Raw genomic sequence first — 19,635 nt, forward strand, 5'->3', positions numbered from 1 at the left:
GAACTGGTGAAAAGAAACGCAAGAGAAAGAGAAAGGAAAGTTATGCTATTTACATCTACAATGTTTTGAAACAAGTTCACCCAGATGTCGGAGTTTCAAGCAAAGCTATGAGCATCATGAACTCATTTGTCAACGACATCTTTGAGCGCATTGCTTCCGAAGCTTCGCGTTTGGCTCTTCAAAACAAAAAGTCGACCATCTCTTCTCGTGAAATTCAAACCGCAGTACGTCTTCTCTTGCCTGGAGAACTTGCAAAACACGCAGTCAGTGAAGGAACAAAAGCCGTCACAAAATACACAAGCAGCAAGTAAACCAACGTCTACCAAACACAAACGGTCTTTTTTAAGACCACACATCTTTAAAAAAACATTTACTTGGCGTCACTACAAGTTAACCGAAGTTAATAAAACTTCTAAATAATGTGCTTAAGAACACTAGCCTACATTTAAAATACTTCCCCATGTGTGTGTGGATTAGCTTCACTTTTCATACGTATTATTAGCTGTACTTGCAGAAAAGACAAGTACATTGATCCATGTTATTGCTTACATTTAACTTAACCCAGCTTTTCACGGAAACACTCCCAGGCAAATTAACCCTACAAAGTATTTCTAAATTTTTTTTGTGTCATATATGACATAGTATCGTATAGCAATAAATGTAACTGTGACAAGACTTTACACATTGTGTAATTTGGAAGCGTGCACAAAGTAATGTTTTAAAAGATTTGTGGCTATAAAAATAGCCGTTTTTGTTGAGCAATGACAACGCTTAACCTCCGAATCCGTAAAGAGTTCTTCCTTGACGTTTTAAGGCATAAACAACATCCATAGCGGTAACGGTCTTGCGTTTAGCGTGCTCTGTGTAGGTTACAGCATCACGAATAACATTCTCTAAGAAAACCTTCAGTACACCTCTGGTTTCCTCATAGATAAGGCCAGAGATACGTTTGACACCACCTCGTCGAGCAAGACGTCGAATAGCAGGTTTTGTGATTCCCTGAATGTTATCACGAAGAATTTTTCGGTGACGTTTAGCACCTCCTTTTCCCAATCCTTTACCTCCTTTTCCGCGTCCAGACATATTGATATAGTTGCGTACAGAACGAGTACAAAAACAACGTTTGAGTTAACAGAATTCAGACAGCTTTAAAAAGAGGCCATAAAATTACCTACTGCTCGTGGAAACACCCTAATTAACCAATAGAGTTGCGTCATTACAAAATGTTCCGAACATTTTGTACATTTTTTTAAGTAAAACTGTAGTTTTTTTAAAAATTCGTGGTCTTAATGTTTCAGTAAGGCAATAAATTTGGCATCGTTGGAATTCGCCAAACCTTCTGCTACTTACTAAAAAAAAAAAAAGTCAAAAGCTTTTGTGTATCAGAAGATACAGCCGTTTTCCCGTAGCCAAAAAACACAGATTTTATAAAAATGTTAAAGTAATGAGCGTAATGTCATTATGCAGCCAATCAGAAATTACTTTCTTAGCACCAATCAAATGGTTTGTTTTGAACCTTAGCTGTCAATCAATATGAGAAATAAAACTTTGGCGCGATAGTGCATTTTAGACCGTCTTGTGTATCCGTACTACATCGACTTCTTAAAATATGGCTCGTACAAAGCAAACTGCACGTAAATCTACTGGAGGAAAGGCTCCACGAAAACAACTCGCCACTAAAGCTGCGAGGAAAAGCGCACCAGCTACTGGAGGAGTGAAAAAACCACATCGTTACAGACCTGGTACAGTTGCTCTCAGAGAAATCAGAAGATACCAGAAGTCAACCGAGCTCTTGATCCGCAAGTTGCCTTTCCAGCGTCTTGTGCGAGAAATTGCTCAGGACTTCAAAACAGATCTGCGATTCCAGAGCACAGCCGTTATGGCTCTGCAAGAGGCTTCTGAAGCGTACCTTGTTGGCTTGTTCGAGGATACTAACTTGTGTGCCATTCACGCAAAACGAGTTACAATCATGCCTAAAGACATCCAGTTGGCAAGAAGAATTCGTGGGGAACGTGCCTAAGCATCTTACCAAACAAAAAACGGCTATTTTTATAGCCACACATCCATAAAAAATATTACGGCTAGCTTTTTATATCAAACTTTGTCCTGCTTTCTGTTTAAATTTTATGCTACATAAAAATTTTATGCTACATAAAGTTTGACAATGTTAAAAATATGAAGGGCAAGAAAAGTAAAAGCAAGAAAATAAGAAATTTAAAAACGAAAATACTTAAACTTAGGGAATCTAATCTTAAATTTACTCTTTTTTAACTGTTTAAGTGACTTAAACAAGTTTAACTTTGTACCAAGATAATGTTTTTTTGTAAATGTGTGGCTATAAAAATAGCCGTTTGTTAATGTAATAGCCAGATACACACAAATTATTTTTTTGCGGTCTTCTTTGCTGCCTTTTTGGGAGTCTTTTTGACCTTCTTTGCTGCAGGTTTTTTAGCAACAGGCTTCTTTGTGGGTTTCTTAGCTGCTGGTTTCTTAGCCGAGGCTTTCTTTGTGGCAGGCTTCTTTGCTGCTTTCTTTGGCGTGCTCTTCTTTGCTGGCTTCTTTTTTGGTGTACTTTTCTTTGCAGTAGGCTTCTTCGCCGTTGGCTTTTTTGCTGCGGCCTTTTTCTTAGGTTTTTCTTTTTTTACCTGACCTAGCTTGAATGATCCAGAAGCACCAGTGCCTTTAGTTTGAATCAAATCGCCTGATGTTACTCCTCGTTTAAGAGCCATTTTCAGATGATGATCTGAGTTTTCAGCAACTTTGTAATTTGCATGAATATATTTTGTAATAGCTTGGCGAGATGAACCACCGCGTTCCTTTAGGGTAGCGATAGCAGCCTTGATCATGTCCACATATTTAGGGTGATCAGCTGTCTTCTTTGCAGCAGGTTTCTTCTTGGGTGCGATTTTCTTTGGAGAAGCTGCTTCACTCATTTTTAATGTTTTCTTACAACAATCCAACGATAAACGATGCTTGTTATCACAGTAGAAGTATACTAAACATTACCGTGTAAATGAGATATAATTTAAGACGGTGCGAAGTATGCGGACGTAAAAGTACCACTCCCGGGAATCGATTTGGCGCGAAAACAGAAATGTGTGTTTCTGTACATCGTATAATGTCCGTTTTGGGTGCCGCGACTATGCGAAAGCATGTTAATTTTTATTTGTAGTACGACGCAATAGTCTGCAAGAGAAGCTGCTGGAGTTTGAGGTCTTCAGCATTACATCTAGTCTGTTAATTTGGGCTTCTTCCGCGCTCGTGTTAGGATTTTCATAAAGCGTTCTTTGGTTTGCGTTGCGTATGTCGGCCTACATCATCGACACGGCCTGTTTCCGGCTATTAGGAGCAATTCATATATTGGGCACTGCGTTTCGACTTTTTTATTAGACCACAGTAAAAAAATTCACTCACAGAAGTCCCTTTCTTTCATGGCTACAAACACGAAGAATTCTGTCGTAAGTAAAACGAATGCGCAAGCCAAAATGACGATGGGGCGAAGTCATAAGCATGGCCCTGTGGCCCAATGGATAAGGCATCTGACTACGAATCAGGGGATTCCAGGTTCGACTCCTGGCAGGGTCGCACTGTCGCATTTCGGCTGCATGGTCTACTGTGTAACGCGCGCGCACGTTCTGGCGTAATGCGTTGATAAACGGAATGTACGCAGACATATTGGAAAGTAATATCACGCACTTAGTATCGTCGCCTTTGTTAGCATTCATGTAAGTTACCATCCACTTGCTACAGTCGCTCTCCATCCTACGGCTAAATCAACAGCCGTGATTTTTACTATGTCGCCGTCCATCCGTACGCGGTGACAGTTGTAAGCTTTACAGTAACGTGACATGCTCCACAAGCAGTTACGGTGTGTGGACGATGCCTATCATGGCAACGCTTGTTCTTTATCGCTTCTCGGCCTAATGGCTAAGATCAAGTGTAGTATCTGTTCTTATCAGTTTAATATCTGGTAGGCCATTCTCTGAATGGTCAGTATATTAATCTGATTTTTGGCCTTGGGTCATGGAGGTGGATTCATTCACGCCGTGACCACGGGTTGCCTTGGTGTTGCACTATTACCGATGGCGGCCCACATAAGCAATAAAAGAATAATAGCAGTCCTCTTTCCGACGGCACTCTGCATAGTCTACGGCGGGAACAAAACGCGTACACTGGTGGAGAATACAGCCTATGCCCCGCGACACGGCAGTTTATAACACACTCAAGCCACAAGCATTAACAAACTTTGAAGGGTACCCTCATGCTACGGTGCAGTTCCAACTCATACTTACCTGACGGGGAAGTAAAGACTGATCAATGAGGGTTTTCTTCCAGAGTGAGGCTCTTGCATTGCACTACGCTTGGGCTGACCTCTGCGATTACTGCAAACGTCAGTAACTCGACCGTACAATTTCTGGTAGTGGGGGCCTGCGTCCGCGCTCGCCCCCTCCTTAAGTCAAAATGAATGAGCTTAGAAAAGTTGCGCGGCCAAATGTCGGTGGTGACTTAAACGCTAAGGTAAAACCTCGCTTGGCTGTTACGAAACGTGATTGCGATATAAGTCCTCGGAAGGCGGCGGAATTTTATTTTATTTGCCATTCCGTCAGGGTTATTGGATGATCGGCAATAGATCGAGTTTGTATGCATTTGAAAGCTCTTTTTTCTCGTACTATCACCTGAAAATGTCGTAGGAAAATGTCATAGGAAACACTTTCAACAACCGCCACGTTCCTTAATTGTTATAACAAGAAATATATCACAGCAAATGAAAATGAAAAGCCTACGACACCGGGAGTTCCCAGGCGGTCCCCCATCCAAGTACTATCCCGGCCCGACGATGCTTAACTTCCGTGATCAGACGAGAACGGGTGTGTTCATCGTGGTATGGCCGTAGACATTAGTACGTGCAAATACGTGCAATTTATTTTGACGTTGTGATCAAATTTTTTTATTTAATTTCTTTGAGTTACTTAGGACAAGGCGTATGCATGGATTATCTATTAGACTTTAAGGTTATAGTTTTGTGAAAAAAACAATGTTTTTTTAAAGATGTGTGGCTATAAAAATAGCCGTTGTTTTCTGAGTGTAGCGGTTTACTTCTTCTGTCCTTTGTCGTTCTTCTTTGGGAGTAAGACAGCTTGAATGTTTGGCAAAACACCACCAGCTGCAATGGTTACACCGCTCAAAAGTTTGTTTAATTCTTCATCATTACGAACAGCCAATTGTAAATGTCTTGGAATAATCCTAGCTTTTTTGTTGTCTCTTGCTGCGTTACCAGCCAACTCCAATATCTCAGCAGATAAATATTCCAAGACGGCTGCTAAGTAAACTGGTGCTCCAGATCCAATTCGGTTAGCATAGTGCCCTCTACGAAGGAATCTATGCACTCTACCGACTGGAAATTGAAGTCCAGCTCTTGAGGATCTTGTCTTGGCTTTAGCCTTAGCTTTTCCACCTTTTCCACGTCCAGACATAACTGCGATTTGATTTGTAAGTTAATACAAAAACGTACGAATATTTAACGTAAGTGTTAACGAAATAAACTTTACTCGTTTTTTCATCATAAAAATAGGATCGAAATCATGTTTTTTTAACCAATCATAATTAAGTATTAAACAAAAGATTTTTTTTTTAACCAATTAAATTGCGTATCGGCGTTTTCGGATCGAATTCGATCCGATTTTTTTACTTATAAACAAAAAGTTTTGACTTGCAGTTTAATGCTTATTTACAAGTTAAGTAGCAAAAATTTTTAACCATGTCTGACGCAGCAGCTAAAGGAGGAAAACAGGCACCTAAAGTAGCCAAGAAAGGTGAAAAAAGAGCCGGCAAAAAAGGAGGAAAGATTGGTGGAACTGGTGAAAAGAAACGCAAGAGAAAGAGAAAGGAAAGTTATGCTATTTACATCTACAATGTTTTGAAACAAGTTCACCCAGATGTCGGAGTTTCAAGCAAAGCTATGAGCATCATGAACTCATTTGTCAACGACATCTTTGAGCGCATTGCTTCCGAAGCTTCGCGTTTGGCTCTTCAAAACAAAAAGTCGACCATCTCTTCTCGTGAAATTCAAACCGCAGTACGTCTTCTCTTGCCTGGAGAACTTGCAAAACACGCAGTCAGTGAAGGAACAAAAGCCGTCACAAAATACACAAGCAGCAAGTAAACCAACGTCTACCAAACACAAACGGTCTTTTTTAAGACCACACATCTTTAAAAAAACATTTACTTGGCGTCACTACAAGTTAACCGAAGTTAATAAAACTTCTAAATAATGTGCTTAAGAACACTAGCCTACATTTAAAATACTTCCCCATGTGTGTGTGGATTAGCTTCACTTTTCATACGTATTATTAGCTGTACTTGCAGAAAAGACAAGTACATTGATCCATGTTATTGCTTACATTTAACTTAACCCAGCTTTTCACGGAAACACTCCCAGGCAAATTAACCCTACAAAGTATTTCTAAATTTTTTTTGTGTCATATATGACATAGTATCGTATAGCAATAAATGTAACTGTGACAAGACTTTACACATTGTGTAATTTGGAAGCGTGCACAAAGTAATGTTTTAAAAGATTTGTGGCTATAAAAATAGCCGTTTTTGTTGAGCAATGACAACGCTTAACCTCCGAATCCGTAAAGAGTTCTTCCTTGACGTTTTAAGGCATAAACAACATCCATAGCGGTAACGGTCTTGCGTTTAGCGTGCTCTGTGTAGGTTACAGCATCACGAATAACATTCTCTAAGAAAACCTTCAGTACACCTCTGGTTTCCTCATAGATAAGGCCAGAGATACGTTTGACACCACCTCGTCGAGCAAGACGTCGAATAGCAGGTTTTGTGATTCCCTGAATGTTATCACGAAGAATTTTTCGGTGACGTTTAGCACCTCCTTTTCCCAATCCTTTACCTCCTTTTCCGCGTCCAGACATATTGATATAGTTGCGTACAGAACGAGTACAAAAACAACGTTTGAGTTAACAGAATTCAGACAGCTTTAAAAAGAGGCCATAAAATTACCTACTGCTCGTGGAAACACCCTAATTAACCAATAGAGTTGCGTCATTACAAAATGTTCCGAACATTTTGTACATTTTTTTAAGTAAAACTGTAGTTTTTTTAAAAATTCGTGGTCTTAATGTTTCAGTAAGGCAATAAATTTGGCATCGTTGGAATTCGCCAAACCTTCTGCTACTTACTAAAAAAAAAAAAAGTCAAAAGCTTTTGTGTATCAGAAGATACAGCCGTTTTCCCGTAGCCAAAAAACACAGATTTTATAAAAATGTTAAAGTAATGAGCGTAATGTCATTATGCAGCCAATCAGAAATTACTTTCTTAGCACCAATCAAATGGTTTGTTTTGAACCTTAGCTGTCAATCAATATGAGAAATAAAACTTTGGCGCGATAGTGCATTTTAGACCGTCTTGTGTATCCGTACTACATCGACTTCTTAAAATATGGCTCGTACAAAGCAAACTGCACGTAAATCTACTGGAGGAAAGGCTCCACGAAAACAACTCGCCACTAAAGCTGCGAGGAAAAGCGCACCAGCTACTGGAGGAGTGAAAAAACCATATCGTTACAGACCTGGTACAGTTGCTCTCAGAGAAATCAGAAGATACCAGAAGTCAACCGAGCTCTTGATCCGCAAGTTGCCTTTCCAGCGTCTTGTGCGAGAAATTGCTCAGGACTTCAAAACAGATCTGCGATTCCAGAGCACAGCCGTTATGGCTCTGCAAGAGGCTTCTGAAGCGTACCTTGTTGGCTTGTTCGAGGATACTAACTTGTGTGCCATTCACGCAAAACGAGTTACAATCATGCCTAAAGACATCCAGTTGGCAAGAAGAATTCGTGGGGAACGTGCCTAAGCATCTTACCAAACAAAAAACGGCTATTTTTATAGCCACACATCCATAAAAAATATTACGGCTAGCTTTTTATATCAAACTTTGTCCTGCTTTCTGTTTAAATTTTATGCTACATAAAAATTTTATGCTACATAAAGTTTGACAATGTTAAAAATATGAAGGGCAAGAAAAGTAAAAGCAAGAAAATAAGAAATTTAAAAACGAAAATACTTAAACTTAGGGAATCTAATCTTAAATTTACTCTTTTTTAACTGTTTAAGTGACTTAAACAAGTTTAACTTTGTACCAAGATAATGTTTTTTTGTAAATGTGTGGCTATAAAAATAGCCGTTTGTTAATGTAATAGCCAGATACACACAAATTATTTTTTTGCGGTCTTCTTTGCTGCCTTTTTGGGAGTCTTTTTGACCTTCTTTGCTGCAGGTTTTTTAGCAACAGGCTTCTTTGTGGGTTTCTTAGCTGCTGGTTTCTTAGCCGAGGCTTTCTTTGTGGCAGGCTTCTTTGCTGCTTTCTTTGGCGTGCTCTTCTTTGCTGGCTTCTTTTTTGGTGTACTTTTCTTTGCAGTAGGCTTCTTTGCCGTTGGCTTTTTTGCTGCGGCCTTTTTCTTAGGTTTTTCTTTTTTTACCTGACCTAGCTTGAATGATCCAGAAGCACCAGTGCCTTTAGTTTGAATCAAATCGCCTGATGTTACTCCTCGTTTAAGAGCCATTTTCAGATGATGATCTGAGTTTTCAGCAACTTTGTAATTTGCATGAATATATTTTGTAATAGCTTGGCGAGATGAACCACCGCGTTCCTTTAGGGTAGCGATAGCAGCCTTGATCATGTCCACATATTTAGGGTGATCAGCTGTCTTCTTTGCAGCAGGTTTCTTCTTGGGTGCGATTTTCTTTGGAGAAGCTGCTTCACTCATTTTTAATGTTTTCTTACAACAATCCAACGATAAACGATGCTTGTTATCACAGTAGAAGTATACTAAACATTACCGTGTAAATGAGATATAATTTAAGACGGTGCGAAGTATGCGGACGTAAAAGTACCACTCCCGGGAATTGATTTGGCGCGAAAACAGAAATGTGTGTTTCTGTACATCGTATAATGTCCGTTTTGGGTGCCGCGACTATGCGAAAGCATGTTAATTTTTATTTGTAGTACGACGCAATAGTCTGCAAGAGAAGCTGCTGGAGTTTGAGGTCTTCAGCATTACATCTAGTCTGTTAATTTGGGCTTCTTCCGCGCTCGTGTTAGGATTTTCATAAAGCGTTCTTTGGTTTGCGTTGCGTATGTCGGCCTACATCATCGACACGGCCTGTTTCCGGCTATTAGGAGCAATTCATATATTGGGCACTGCGTTTCGACTTTTTTATTAGACCACAGTAAAAAAATTCACTCACAGAAGTCCCTTTCTTTCATGGCTACAAACACGAAGAATTCTGTCGTAAGTAAAACGAATGCGCAAGCCAAAATGACGATGGGGCGAAGTCATAAGCATGGCCCTGTGGCCCAATGGATAAGGCATCTGACTACGAATCAGGGGATTCCAGGTTCGACTCCTGGCAGGGTCGCACTGTCGCATTTCGGCTGCATGGTCTACTGTGTAACGCGCGCGCACGTTCTGGCGTAATGCGTTGATAAACGGAATGTACGCAGACATATTGGAAAGTAATATCACGCACTTAGTATCGTCGCCTTTGTTAGCATTCATGTAAGTTACCATCCACTTGCTACAGTCGCTCTCCATCCTACGGCTAAATCAACAGCCGTGATTTTTACTATGTCGCCGTCCATCCGTACGCGGTGACAGTTGTAAGCTTTACAGTAACGTGACATGCTCCACAAGCAGTTACGGTGTGTGGACGATGCCTATCATGGCAACGCTTGTTCTTTATCGCTTCTCGGCCTAATGGCTAAGATCAAGTGTAGTATCTGTTCTTATCAGTTTAATATCTGGTAGGCCATTCTCTGAATGGTCAGTATATTAATCTGATTTTTGGCCTTGGGTCATGGAGGTGGATTCATTCACGCCGTGACCACGGGTTGCCTTGGTGTTGCACTATTACCGATGGCGGCCCACATAAGCAATAAAAGAATAATAGCAGTCCTCTTTCCGACGGCACTCTGCATAGTCTACGGCGGGAACAAAACGCGTACACTGGGGGAGAATACAGCCTATGCCCCGCGACACGGCAGTTTATAACACACTCAAGCCACAAGCATTAACAAACTTTGAAGGGTACCCTCATGCTACGGTGCAGTTCCAACTCATACTTACCTGACGGGGAAGTAAAGACTGATCAATGAGGGTTTTCTTCCAGAGTGAGGCTCTTGCATTGCACTACGCTTGGGCTGACCTCTGCGATTACTGCAAACGTCAGTAACTCGACCGTACAATTTCTGGTAGTGGGGGCCTGCGTCCGCGCTCGCCCCCTCCTTAAGTCAAAATGAATGAGCTTAGAAAAGTTGCGCGGCCAAATGTCGGTGGTGACTTAAACGCTAAGGTAAAACCTCGCTTGGCTGTTACGAAACGTGATTGCGATATAAGTCCTCGGAAGGCGGCGGAATTTTATTTTATTTGCCATTCCGTCAGGGTTATTGGATGATCGGCAATAGATCGAGTTTGTATGCATTTGAAAGCTCTTTTTTCTCGTACTATCACCTGAAAATGTCGTAGGAAAATGTCATAGGAAACACTTTCAACAACCGCCACGTTCCTTAATTGTTATAACAAGAAATATATCACAGCAAATGAAAATGAAAAGCCTACGACACCGGGAGTTCCCAGGCGGTCCCCCATCCAAGTACTATCCCGGCCCGACGATGCTTAACTTCCGTGATCAGACGAGAACGGGTGTGTTCATCGTGGTATGGCCGTAGACATTAGTAGGTGCAAATACGTGCAATTTATTATGACGTTGTGATCAAATTTTTTTATTTAATTTCTTTGAGTTACTTAGGACAAGGCGTATGCATGGATTATCTATTAGACTTTAAGGTTATAGTTTTGTGAAAAAAACAATGTTTTTTTAAAGATGTGTGGCTATAAAAATAGCCGTTGTTTTCTGAGTGTAGCGGTTTACTTCTTCTGTCCTTTGTCGTTCTTCTTTGGGAGTAAGACAGCTTGAATGTTTGGCAAAACACCACCAGCTGCAATGGTTACACCGCTCAAAAGTTTGTTTAATTCTTCATCATTACGAACAGCCAATTGTAAATGTCTTGGAATAATCCTAGCTTTTTTGTTGTCTCTTGCTGCGTTACCAGCCAACTCCAATATCTCAGCAGATAAATATTCCAAGACGGCTGCTAAGTAAACTGGTGCTCCAGATCCAATTCGGTTAGCATAGTGCCCTCTACGAAGGAATCTATGCACTCTACCGACTGGAAATTGAAGTCCAGCTCTTGAGGATCTTGTCTTGGCTTTAGCCTTAGCTTTTCCACCTTTTCCACGTCCAGACATAACTGCGATTTGATTTGTAAGTTAATACAAAAACGTACGAATATTTAACGTAAGTGTTAACGAAATAAACTTTACTCGTTTTTTCATCATAAAAATAGGATCGAAATCATGTTTTTTTAACCAATCATAATTAAGTATTAAACAAAAGATTTTTTTTTTAACCAATTAAATTGCGTATCGGCGTTTTCGGATCGAATTCGATCCGATTTTTTTACTTATAAACAAAAAGTTTTGACTTGCAGTTTAATGCTTATTTACAAGTTAAGTAGCAAAAATTTTTAACCATGTCTGACGCAGCAGCTAAAGGAGGAAAACAGGCACCTAAAGTAGCCAAGAAAGGTGAAAAAAGAGCCGGCAAAAAAGGAGGAAAGATTGGTGGAACTGGTGAAAAGAAACGCAAGAGAAAGAGAAAGGAAAGTTATGCTATTTAGATCTACAATGTTTTGAAACAAGTTCACCCAGATGTCGGAGTTTCAAGCAAAGCTATGAGCATCATGAACTCATTTGTCAACGACATCTTTGAGCGCATTGCTTCCGAAGCTTCGCGTTTGGCTCTTCAAAACAAAAAGTCGACCATCTCTTCTCGTGAAATTCAAACCGCAGTACGTCTTCTCTTGCCTGGAGAACTTGCAAAACACGCAGTCAGTGAAGGAACAAAAGCCGTCACAAAATACACAAGCAGCAAGTAAACCAACGTCTACCAAACACAAACGGTCTTTTTTAAGACCACACATCTTTAAAAAAACATTTACTTGGCGTCACTACAAGTTAACCGAAGTTAATAAAACTTCTAAATAATGTGCTTAAGAACACTAGCCTACATTTAAAATACTTCCCCATGTGTGTGTGGATTAGCTTCACTTTTCATACGTATTATTAGCTGTACTTGCAGAAAAGACAAGTACATTGATCCATGTTATTGCTTACATTTAACTTAACCCAGCTTTTCACGGAAACACTCCCAGGCAAATTAACCCTACAAAGTATTTCTAAATTTTTTTTGTGTCATATATGACATAGTATCGTATAGCAATAAATGTAACTGTGACAAGACTTTACACATTGTGTAATTTGGAAGCGTGCACAAAGTAATGTTTTAAAAGATTTGTGGCTATAAAAATAGCCGTTTTTGTTGAGCAATGACAACGCTTAACCTCCGAATCCGTAAAGAGTTCTTCCTTGACGTTTTAAGGCATAAACAACATCCATAGCGGTAACGGTCTTGCGTTTAGCGTGCTCTGTGTAGGTTACAGCATCACGAATAACATTCTCTAAGAAAACCTTCAGTACACCTCTGGTTTCCTCATAGATAAGGCCAGAGATACGTTTGACACCACCTCGTCGAGCAAGACGCCGAATAGCAGGTTTTGTGATTCCCTGAATGTTATCACGAAGAATTTTTCGGTGACGTTTAGCACCTCCTTTTCCCAATCCTTTACCTCCTTTTCCGCGTCCAGACATATTGATATAGTTGCGTACAGAACGAGTACAAAAACAACGTTTGAGTTAACAGAATTCAGACAGCTTTAAAAAGAGGCCATAAAATTACCTACTGCTCGTGGAAACACCCTAATTAACCAATAGAGTTGCGTCATTACAAAATGTTCCGAACATTTTGTACATTTTTTTAAGTAAAACTGTAGTTTTTTTAAAAATTCGTGGTCTTAATGTTTCAGTAAGGCAATAAATTTGGCATCGTTGGAATTCGCCAAACCTTCTGCTACTTACTAAAAAAAAAAAAAGTCAAAAGCTTTTGTGTATCAGAAGATACAGCCGTTTTCCCGTAGCCAAAAAACACAGATTTTATAAAAATGTTAAAGTAATGAGCGTAATGTCATTATGCAGCCAATCAGAAATTACTTTCTTAGCACCAATCAAATGGTTTGTTTTGAACCTTAGCTGTCAATCAATATGAGAAATAAAACTTTGGCGCGATAGTGCATTTTAGACCGTCTTGTGTATCCGTACTACATCGACTTCTTAAAATATGGCTCGTACAAAGCAAACTGCACGTAAATCTACTGGAGGAAAGGCTCCACGAAAACAACTCGCCACTAAAGCTGCGAGGAAAAGCGCACCAGCTACTGGAGGAGTGAAAAAACCACATCGTTACAGACCTGGTACAGTTGCTTTATGGCTCTGCAAGAGGCTTCTTAAGCGTACCTTGTTGGCTTGTTCGAGGATACTAACTTGTGTGCCATTCACGCAAAACGAGTTACAATCATGCCTAAAGACATCCAGAGTTCTTCCTTGACGTTTTAAGGCATAAACAACATCCATAGCGGTAACGGTCTTGCGTTTAGCGTGCTCTGTGTAGGTTACAGCATCACGAATAACATTCTCTAAGAAAACCTTCAGTACACCTCTGGTTTCCTCATAGATAAGGCCAGAGATACGTTTGACACCACCTCGTCGAGCAAGACGCCGAATAGCAGGTTTTGTGATTCCCTGAATGTTATCACGAAGAATTTTTCGGTGACGTTTAGCACCTCCTTTTCCCAATCCTTTACCTCCTTTTCCGCGTCCAGACATATTGATATAGTTGCGTACAGAACGAGTACAAAAACAACGTTTGAGTTAACAGAATTCAGACAGCTTTAAAAAGAGGCCATAAAATTACCTACTGCTCGTGGAAACACCCTAATTAACCAATAGAGTTGCGTCATTACAAAATGTTCCGAACATTTTGTACATTTTTTTAAGTAAAACTGTAGTTTTTTTAAAAATTCGTGGTCTTAATGTTTCAGTAAGGCAATAAATTTGGCATCGTTGGAATTCGCCAAACCTTCTGCTACTTACTAAAAAAAAAAAAAGTCAAAAGCTTTTGTGTATCAGAAGATACAGCCGTTTTCCCGTAGCCAAAAAACACAGATTTTATAAAAATGTTAAAGTAATGAGCGTAATGTCATTATGCAGCCAATCAGAAATTACTTTCTTAGCACCAATCAAATGGTTTGTTTTGAACCTTAGCTGTCAATCAATATGAGAAATAAAACTTTGGCGCGATAGTGCATTTTAGACCGTCTTGTGTATCCGTACTACATCGACTTCTTAAAATATGGCTCGTACAAAGCAAACTGCACGTAAATCTACTGGAGGAAAGGCTCCACGAAAACAACTCGCCACTAAAGCTGCGAGGAAAAGCGCACCAGCTACTGGAGGAGTGAAAAAACCACATCGTTACAGACCTGCGGTAACGGTCTTGCGTTTAGCGTGCTCTGTGTAGGTTACAGCATCACGAATAACATTCTCTAAGAAAACCTTCAGTACACCTCTGGTTTCCTCATAGATAAGGCCAGAGATACGTTTGACACCACCTCGTCGAGCAAGACGCCGAATAGCAGGTTTTGTGATTCCCTGAATGTTATCACGAAGAATTTTTCGGTGACGTTTAGCACCTCCTTTTCCCAATCCTTTACCTCCTTTTCCGCGTCCAGACATATTGATATAGTTGCGTACAGAACGAGTACAAAAACAACGTTTGAGTTAACAGAATTCAGACAGCTTTAAAAAGAGGCCATAAAATTACCTACTGCTCGTGGAAACACCCTAATTAACCAATAGAGTTGCGTCATTACAAAATGTTCCGAACATTTTGTACATTTTTTTAAGTAAAACTGTAGTTTTTTTAAAAATTCGTGGTCTTAATGTTTCAGTAAGGCAATAAATTTGGCATCGTTGGAATTCGCCAAACCTTCTGCTACTTACTAAAAAAAAAAAAGTCAAAAGCTTTTGTGTATCAGAAGATACAGCCGTTTTCCCGTAGCCAAAAAACACAGATTTTATAAAAATGTTAAAGTAATGAGCGTAATGTCATTATGCAGCCAATCAGAAATTACTTTCTTAGCACCAATCAAATGGTTTGTTTTGAACCTTAGCTGTCAATCAATATGAGAAATAAAACTTTGGCGCGATAGTGCATTTTAGACCGTCTTGTGTATCCGTACTACATCGACTTCTTAAAATATGGCTCGTACAAAGCAAACTGCACGTAAATCTACTGGAGGAAAGGCTCCACGAAAACAACTCGCCACTAAAGCTGCGAGGAAAAGCGCACCAGCTACTGGAGGAGTGAAAAAACCACATCGTTACAGACCTGGTACAGTTGCTTTATGGCTCTGCAAGAGGCTTCTTAAGCGTACCTTGTTGGCTTGTTCGAGGATACTAACTTGTGTGCCATTCACGCAAAACGAGTTACAATCATGCCTAAAGACATCCAGTTGGCAAGAAGAATTCGTGGGGAACGTGCCTAAGCATCTTACCAAACAAAAAACGGCTATTTTTATAGCCACACATCCATAAAAAATATTACGGCTAGCTTTTTATATCAAACTTTGTCCTGCTTTCTGTTTAAATTTTATGCTACATAAAAATTTTATGCTACATAAAGTTTGACAATGTTAAAAATATGAAGGGCAAGAAAAGTAAAAGCAAGAAAATAAGAAATTTAAAAACGAAAATACTTAAACTTAGGGAATCTAATCTTAAATTTACTCTTTTTTAACTGTTTAAGTGACTTAAACAAGTTTAACTTTGTACCAAGATAATGTTTTTTTGTAAATGTGTGGCTATAAAAATAGCCGTTTGTTAATGTAATAGCCAGATACACACAAATTATTTTTTTGCGGTCTTCTTTGCTGCCTTTTTGGGAGTCTTTTTGACCTTCTTTGCTGCAGGTTTTTTAGCAACAGGCTTCTTTGTGGGTTTCTTAGCTGCTGGTTTCTTAGCCGAGGCTTTCTTTGTGGCAGGCTTCTTTGCTGCTTTCTTTGGCGTGCTCTTCTTTGCTGGCTTCTTTTTTGGTGTACTTTTCTTTGCAGTAGGCTTCTTTGCCGTTGGCTTTTTTGCTGCGGCCTTTTTCTTAGGTTTTTCTTTTTTTACCTGACCTAGCTTGAATGATCCAGAAGCACCAGTGCCTTTAGTTTGAATCAAATCGCCTGATGTTACTCCTCGTTTAAGAGCCATTTTCAGATGATGATCTGAGTTTTCAGCAACTTTGTAATTTGCATGAATATATTTTGTAATAGCTTGGCGAGATGAACCACCGCGTTCCTTTAGGGTAGCGATAGCAGCCTTGATCATGTCCACATATTTAGGGTGATCAGCTGTCTTCTTTGCAGCAGGTTTCTTCTTGGGTGCGATTTTCTTTGGAGAAGCTGCTTCACTCATTTTTAATGTTTTCTTACAACAATCCAACGATAAACGATGCTTGTTATCACAGTAGAAGTATACTAAACATTACCGTGTAAATGAGATATAATTTAAGACGGTGCGAAGTATGCGGACGTAAAAGTACCACTCCCGGGAATTGATTTGGCGCGAAAACAGAAATGTGTGTTTCTGTACATCGTATAATGTCCGTTTTGGGTGCCGCGACTATGCGAAAGCATGTTAATTTTTATTTGTAGTACGACGCAATAGTCTGCAAGAGAAGCTGCTGGAGTTTGAGGTCTTCAGCATTACATCTAGTCTGTTAATTTGGGCTTCTTCCGCGCTCGTGTTAGGATTTTCATAAAGCGTTCTTTGGTTTGCGTTGCGTATGTCGGCCTACATCATCGACACGGCCTGTTTCCGGCTATTAGGAGCAATTCATATATTGGGCACTGCGTTTCGACTTTTTTATTAGACCACAGTAAAAAAATTCACTCACAGAAGTCCCTTTCTTTCATGGCTACAAACACGAAGAATTCTGTCGTAAGTAAAACGAATGCGCAAGCCAAAATGACGATGGGGCGAAGTCATAAGCATGGCCCTGTGGCCCAATGGATAAGGCATCTGACTACGAATCAGGGGATTCCAGGTTCGACTCCTGGCAGGGTCGCACTGTCGCATTTCGGCTGCATGGTCTACTGTGTAACGCGCGCGCACGTTCTGGCGTAATGCGTTGATAAACGGAATGTACGCAGACATATTGGAAAGTAATATCACGCACTTAGTATCGTCGCCTTTGTTAGCATTCATGTAAGTTACCATCCACTTGCTACAGTCGCTCTCCATCCTACGGCTAAATCAACAGCCGTGATTTTTACTATGTCGCCGTCCATCCGTACGCGGTGACAGTTGTAAGCTTTACAGTAACGTGACATGCTCCACAAGCAGTTACGGTGTGTGGACGATGCCTATCATGGCAACGCTTGTTCTTTATCGCTTCTCGGCCTAATGGCTAAGATCAAGTGTAGTATCTGTTCTTATCAGTTTAATATCTGGTAGGCCATTCTCTGAATGGTAAGTATATTAATCTGATTTTTGGCCTTGGGTCATGGAGGTGGATTCATTCACGCCGTGACCACGGGTTGCCTTGGTGTTGCACTATTACCGATGGCGGCCCACATAAGCAATAAAAGAATAATAGCAGTCCTCTTTCCGACGGCACTCTGCATAGTCTACGGCGGGAACAAAACGCGTACACTGGGGGAGAATACAGCCTATGCCCCGCGACACGGCAGTTTATAACACACTCAAGCCACAAGCATTAACAAACTTTGAAGGGTACCCTCATGCTACGGTGCAGTTCCAACTCATACTTACCTGACGGGGAAGTAAAGACTGATCAATGAGGGTTTTCTTCCAGAGTCAGGCTCTTGCAGTGCACTAAGCTTGGGCTGACCTCTGCGATTACTGCAAACGTCAGTAACTCGACCGTACAATTTCTGGTAGTGGGGGCCTGCGTCCGCGCTCGCCCCCTCCTTAAGTCAAAATGAATGAGCTTAGAAAAGTTGCGCGGCCAAATGTCGGTGGTGACTTAAACGCTAAGGTAAAACCTCGCTTGGCTGTTACGAAACGTGATTGCGATATAAGTCCTCGGAAGGCGGCGGAATTTTATTTTATTTGCCATTCCGTCAGGGTTATTGGATGATCGGCAATAGATCGAGTTTGTATGCATTTGAAAGCTCTTTTTTCTCGTACTATCACCTGAAAATGTCGTAGGAAAATGTCATAGGAAACACTTTCAACAACCGCCACGTTCCTTAATTGTTATAACAAGAAATATATCACAGCAAATGAAAATGAAAAGCCTACGACACCGGGAGTTCCCAGGCGGTCCCCCATCCAAGTACTATCCCGGCCCGACGATGCTTAACTTCCGTGATCAGACGAGAACGGGTGTGTTCATCGTGGTATGGCCGTAGACATTAGTAGGTGCAAATACGTGCAATTTATTTTGACGTTGTGATCAAATTTTTTTATTTAATTTCTTTGAGTTACTTAGGACAAGGCGTATGCATGGATTATCTATTAGACTTTAAGGTTATAGTTTTGTGAAAAAAACAATGTTTTTTTAAAGATGTGTGGCTATAAAAATAGCCGTTGTTTTCTGAGTGTAGCGGTTTACTTCTTCTGTCCTTTGTCGTTCTTCTTTGGGAGTAAGACAGCTTGAATGTTTGGCAAAACACCACCAGCTGCAATGGTTACACCGCTCAAAAGTTTGTTTAATTCTTCATCATTACGAACAGCCAATTGTAAATGTCTTGGAATAATCCTAGCTTTTTTGTTGTCTCTTGCTGCGTTACCAGCCAACTCCAATATCTCAGCAGATAAATATTCCAAGACGGCTGCTAAGTAAACTGGTGCTCCAGATCCAATTCGGTTAGCATAGTGCCCTCTACGAAGGAATCTATGCACTCTACCGACTGGAAATTGAAGTCCAGCTCTTGAGGATCTTGTCTTGGCTTTAGCCTTAGCTTTTCCACCTTTTCCACGTCCAGACATAACTGCGATTTGATTTGTAAGTTAATACAAAAACGTACGAATATTTAACGTAAGTGTTAACGAAATAAACTTTACTCGTTTTTTCATCATAAAAATAGGATCGAAATCATGTTTTTTTAACCAATCATAATTAAGTATTAAACAAAAGATTTTTTTTTTAACCAATTAAATTGCGTATCGGCGTTTTCGGATCGAATTCGATCCGATTTTTTTACTTATAAACAAAAAGTTTTGACTTGCAGTTTAATGCTTATTTACAAGTTAAGTAGCAAAAATTTTTAACCATGTCTGACGCAGCAGCTAAAGGAGGAAAACAGGCACCTAAAGTAGCCAAGAAAGGTGAAAAAAGAGCCGGCAAAAAAGGAGGAAAGATTGGTGGAACTGGTGAAAAGAAACGCAAGAGAAAGAGAAAGGAAAGTTATGCTATTTACATCTACAATGTTTTGAAACAAGTTCACCCAGATGTCGGAGTTTCAAGCAAAGCTATGAGCATCATGAACTCATTTGTCAACGACATCTTTGAGCGCATTGCTTCCGAAGCTTCGCGTTTGGCTCTTCAAAACAAAAAGTCGACCATCTCTTCTCGTGAAATTCAAACCGCA

The 19,635-nt window shown here is 40.2% G+C and overlaps 12 non-coding genes across 12 annotated transcripts; 9 read left to right on the forward strand and 3 right to left on the reverse strand.

Annotated features, from left to right (window-relative positions):
* The first annotated feature begins 3,512 nt into the window (after positions 1-3,512).
* Positions 3,513-3,585, forward strand: Trnar-acg (transfer RNA arginine (anticodon ACG)). Its single transcript has one exon. It is a non-coding gene; the product is annotated as a tRNA-Arg (tRNA).
* A 322-nt stretch (positions 3,586-3,907) lies between these two features.
* On the forward strand, positions 3,908-4,099 carry LOC130661432 (U2 spliceosomal RNA). Its single transcript, XR_008988624.1, has one exon. It is a non-coding gene; the product is annotated as a U2 spliceosomal RNA (small nuclear RNA).
* A 185-nt stretch (positions 4,100-4,284) lies between these two features.
* Positions 4,285-4,449, forward strand: LOC130660385 (U1 spliceosomal RNA). The gene has a single exon (XR_008987585.1). It is a non-coding gene; the product is annotated as a U1 spliceosomal RNA (small nuclear RNA).
* A 328-nt stretch (positions 4,450-4,777) lies between these two features.
* LOC130658433 (5S ribosomal RNA) lies at positions 4,778-4,896 on the reverse strand. Its single transcript, XR_008985647.1, has one exon. It is a non-coding gene; the product is annotated as a 5S ribosomal RNA (ribosomal RNA).
* A 4,468-nt stretch (positions 4,897-9,364) lies between these two features.
* Positions 9,365-9,437, forward strand: Trnar-acg (transfer RNA arginine (anticodon ACG)). The gene has a single exon. It is a non-coding gene; the product is annotated as a tRNA-Arg (tRNA).
* A 322-nt stretch (positions 9,438-9,759) lies between these two features.
* Positions 9,760-9,951, forward strand: LOC130661433 (U2 spliceosomal RNA). Its single transcript, XR_008988626.1, has one exon. It is a non-coding gene; the product is annotated as a U2 spliceosomal RNA (small nuclear RNA).
* Positions 9,952-10,136: 185 nt separating this feature from the next.
* On the forward strand, positions 10,137-10,301 carry LOC130660386 (U1 spliceosomal RNA). Its single transcript, XR_008987586.1, has one exon. It is a non-coding gene; the product is annotated as a U1 spliceosomal RNA (small nuclear RNA).
* Positions 10,302-10,629: 328 nt separating this feature from the next.
* On the reverse strand, positions 10,630-10,748 carry LOC130658434 (5S ribosomal RNA). Its single transcript, XR_008985648.1, has one exon. It is a non-coding gene; the product is annotated as a 5S ribosomal RNA (ribosomal RNA).
* A 6,323-nt stretch (positions 10,749-17,071) lies between these two features.
* Positions 17,072-17,144, forward strand: Trnar-acg (transfer RNA arginine (anticodon ACG)). The gene has a single exon. It is a non-coding gene; the product is annotated as a tRNA-Arg (tRNA).
* Positions 17,145-17,466: 322 nt separating this feature from the next.
* Positions 17,467-17,658, forward strand: LOC130660484 (U2 spliceosomal RNA). The gene has a single exon (XR_008987682.1). It is a non-coding gene; the product is annotated as a U2 spliceosomal RNA (small nuclear RNA).
* A 185-nt stretch (positions 17,659-17,843) lies between these two features.
* Positions 17,844-18,008, forward strand: LOC130660473 (U1 spliceosomal RNA). The gene has a single exon (XR_008987672.1). It is a non-coding gene; the product is annotated as a U1 spliceosomal RNA (small nuclear RNA).
* Positions 18,009-18,336: 328 nt separating this feature from the next.
* LOC130658435 (5S ribosomal RNA) lies at positions 18,337-18,455 on the reverse strand. The gene has a single exon (XR_008985649.1). It is a non-coding gene; the product is annotated as a 5S ribosomal RNA (ribosomal RNA).
* Between the last annotated feature and the right edge of the window lie 1,180 nt (positions 18,456-19,635).

The sequence above is a fragment of the Hydractinia symbiolongicarpus genome, chromosome 9, assembly GCF_029227915.1.
Source record: "Hydractinia symbiolongicarpus strain clone_291-10 chromosome 9, HSymV2.1, whole genome shotgun sequence".
Classification (NCBI taxonomy): Eukaryota; Metazoa; Cnidaria; class Hydrozoa; order Anthoathecata; family Hydractiniidae; genus Hydractinia; species Hydractinia symbiolongicarpus.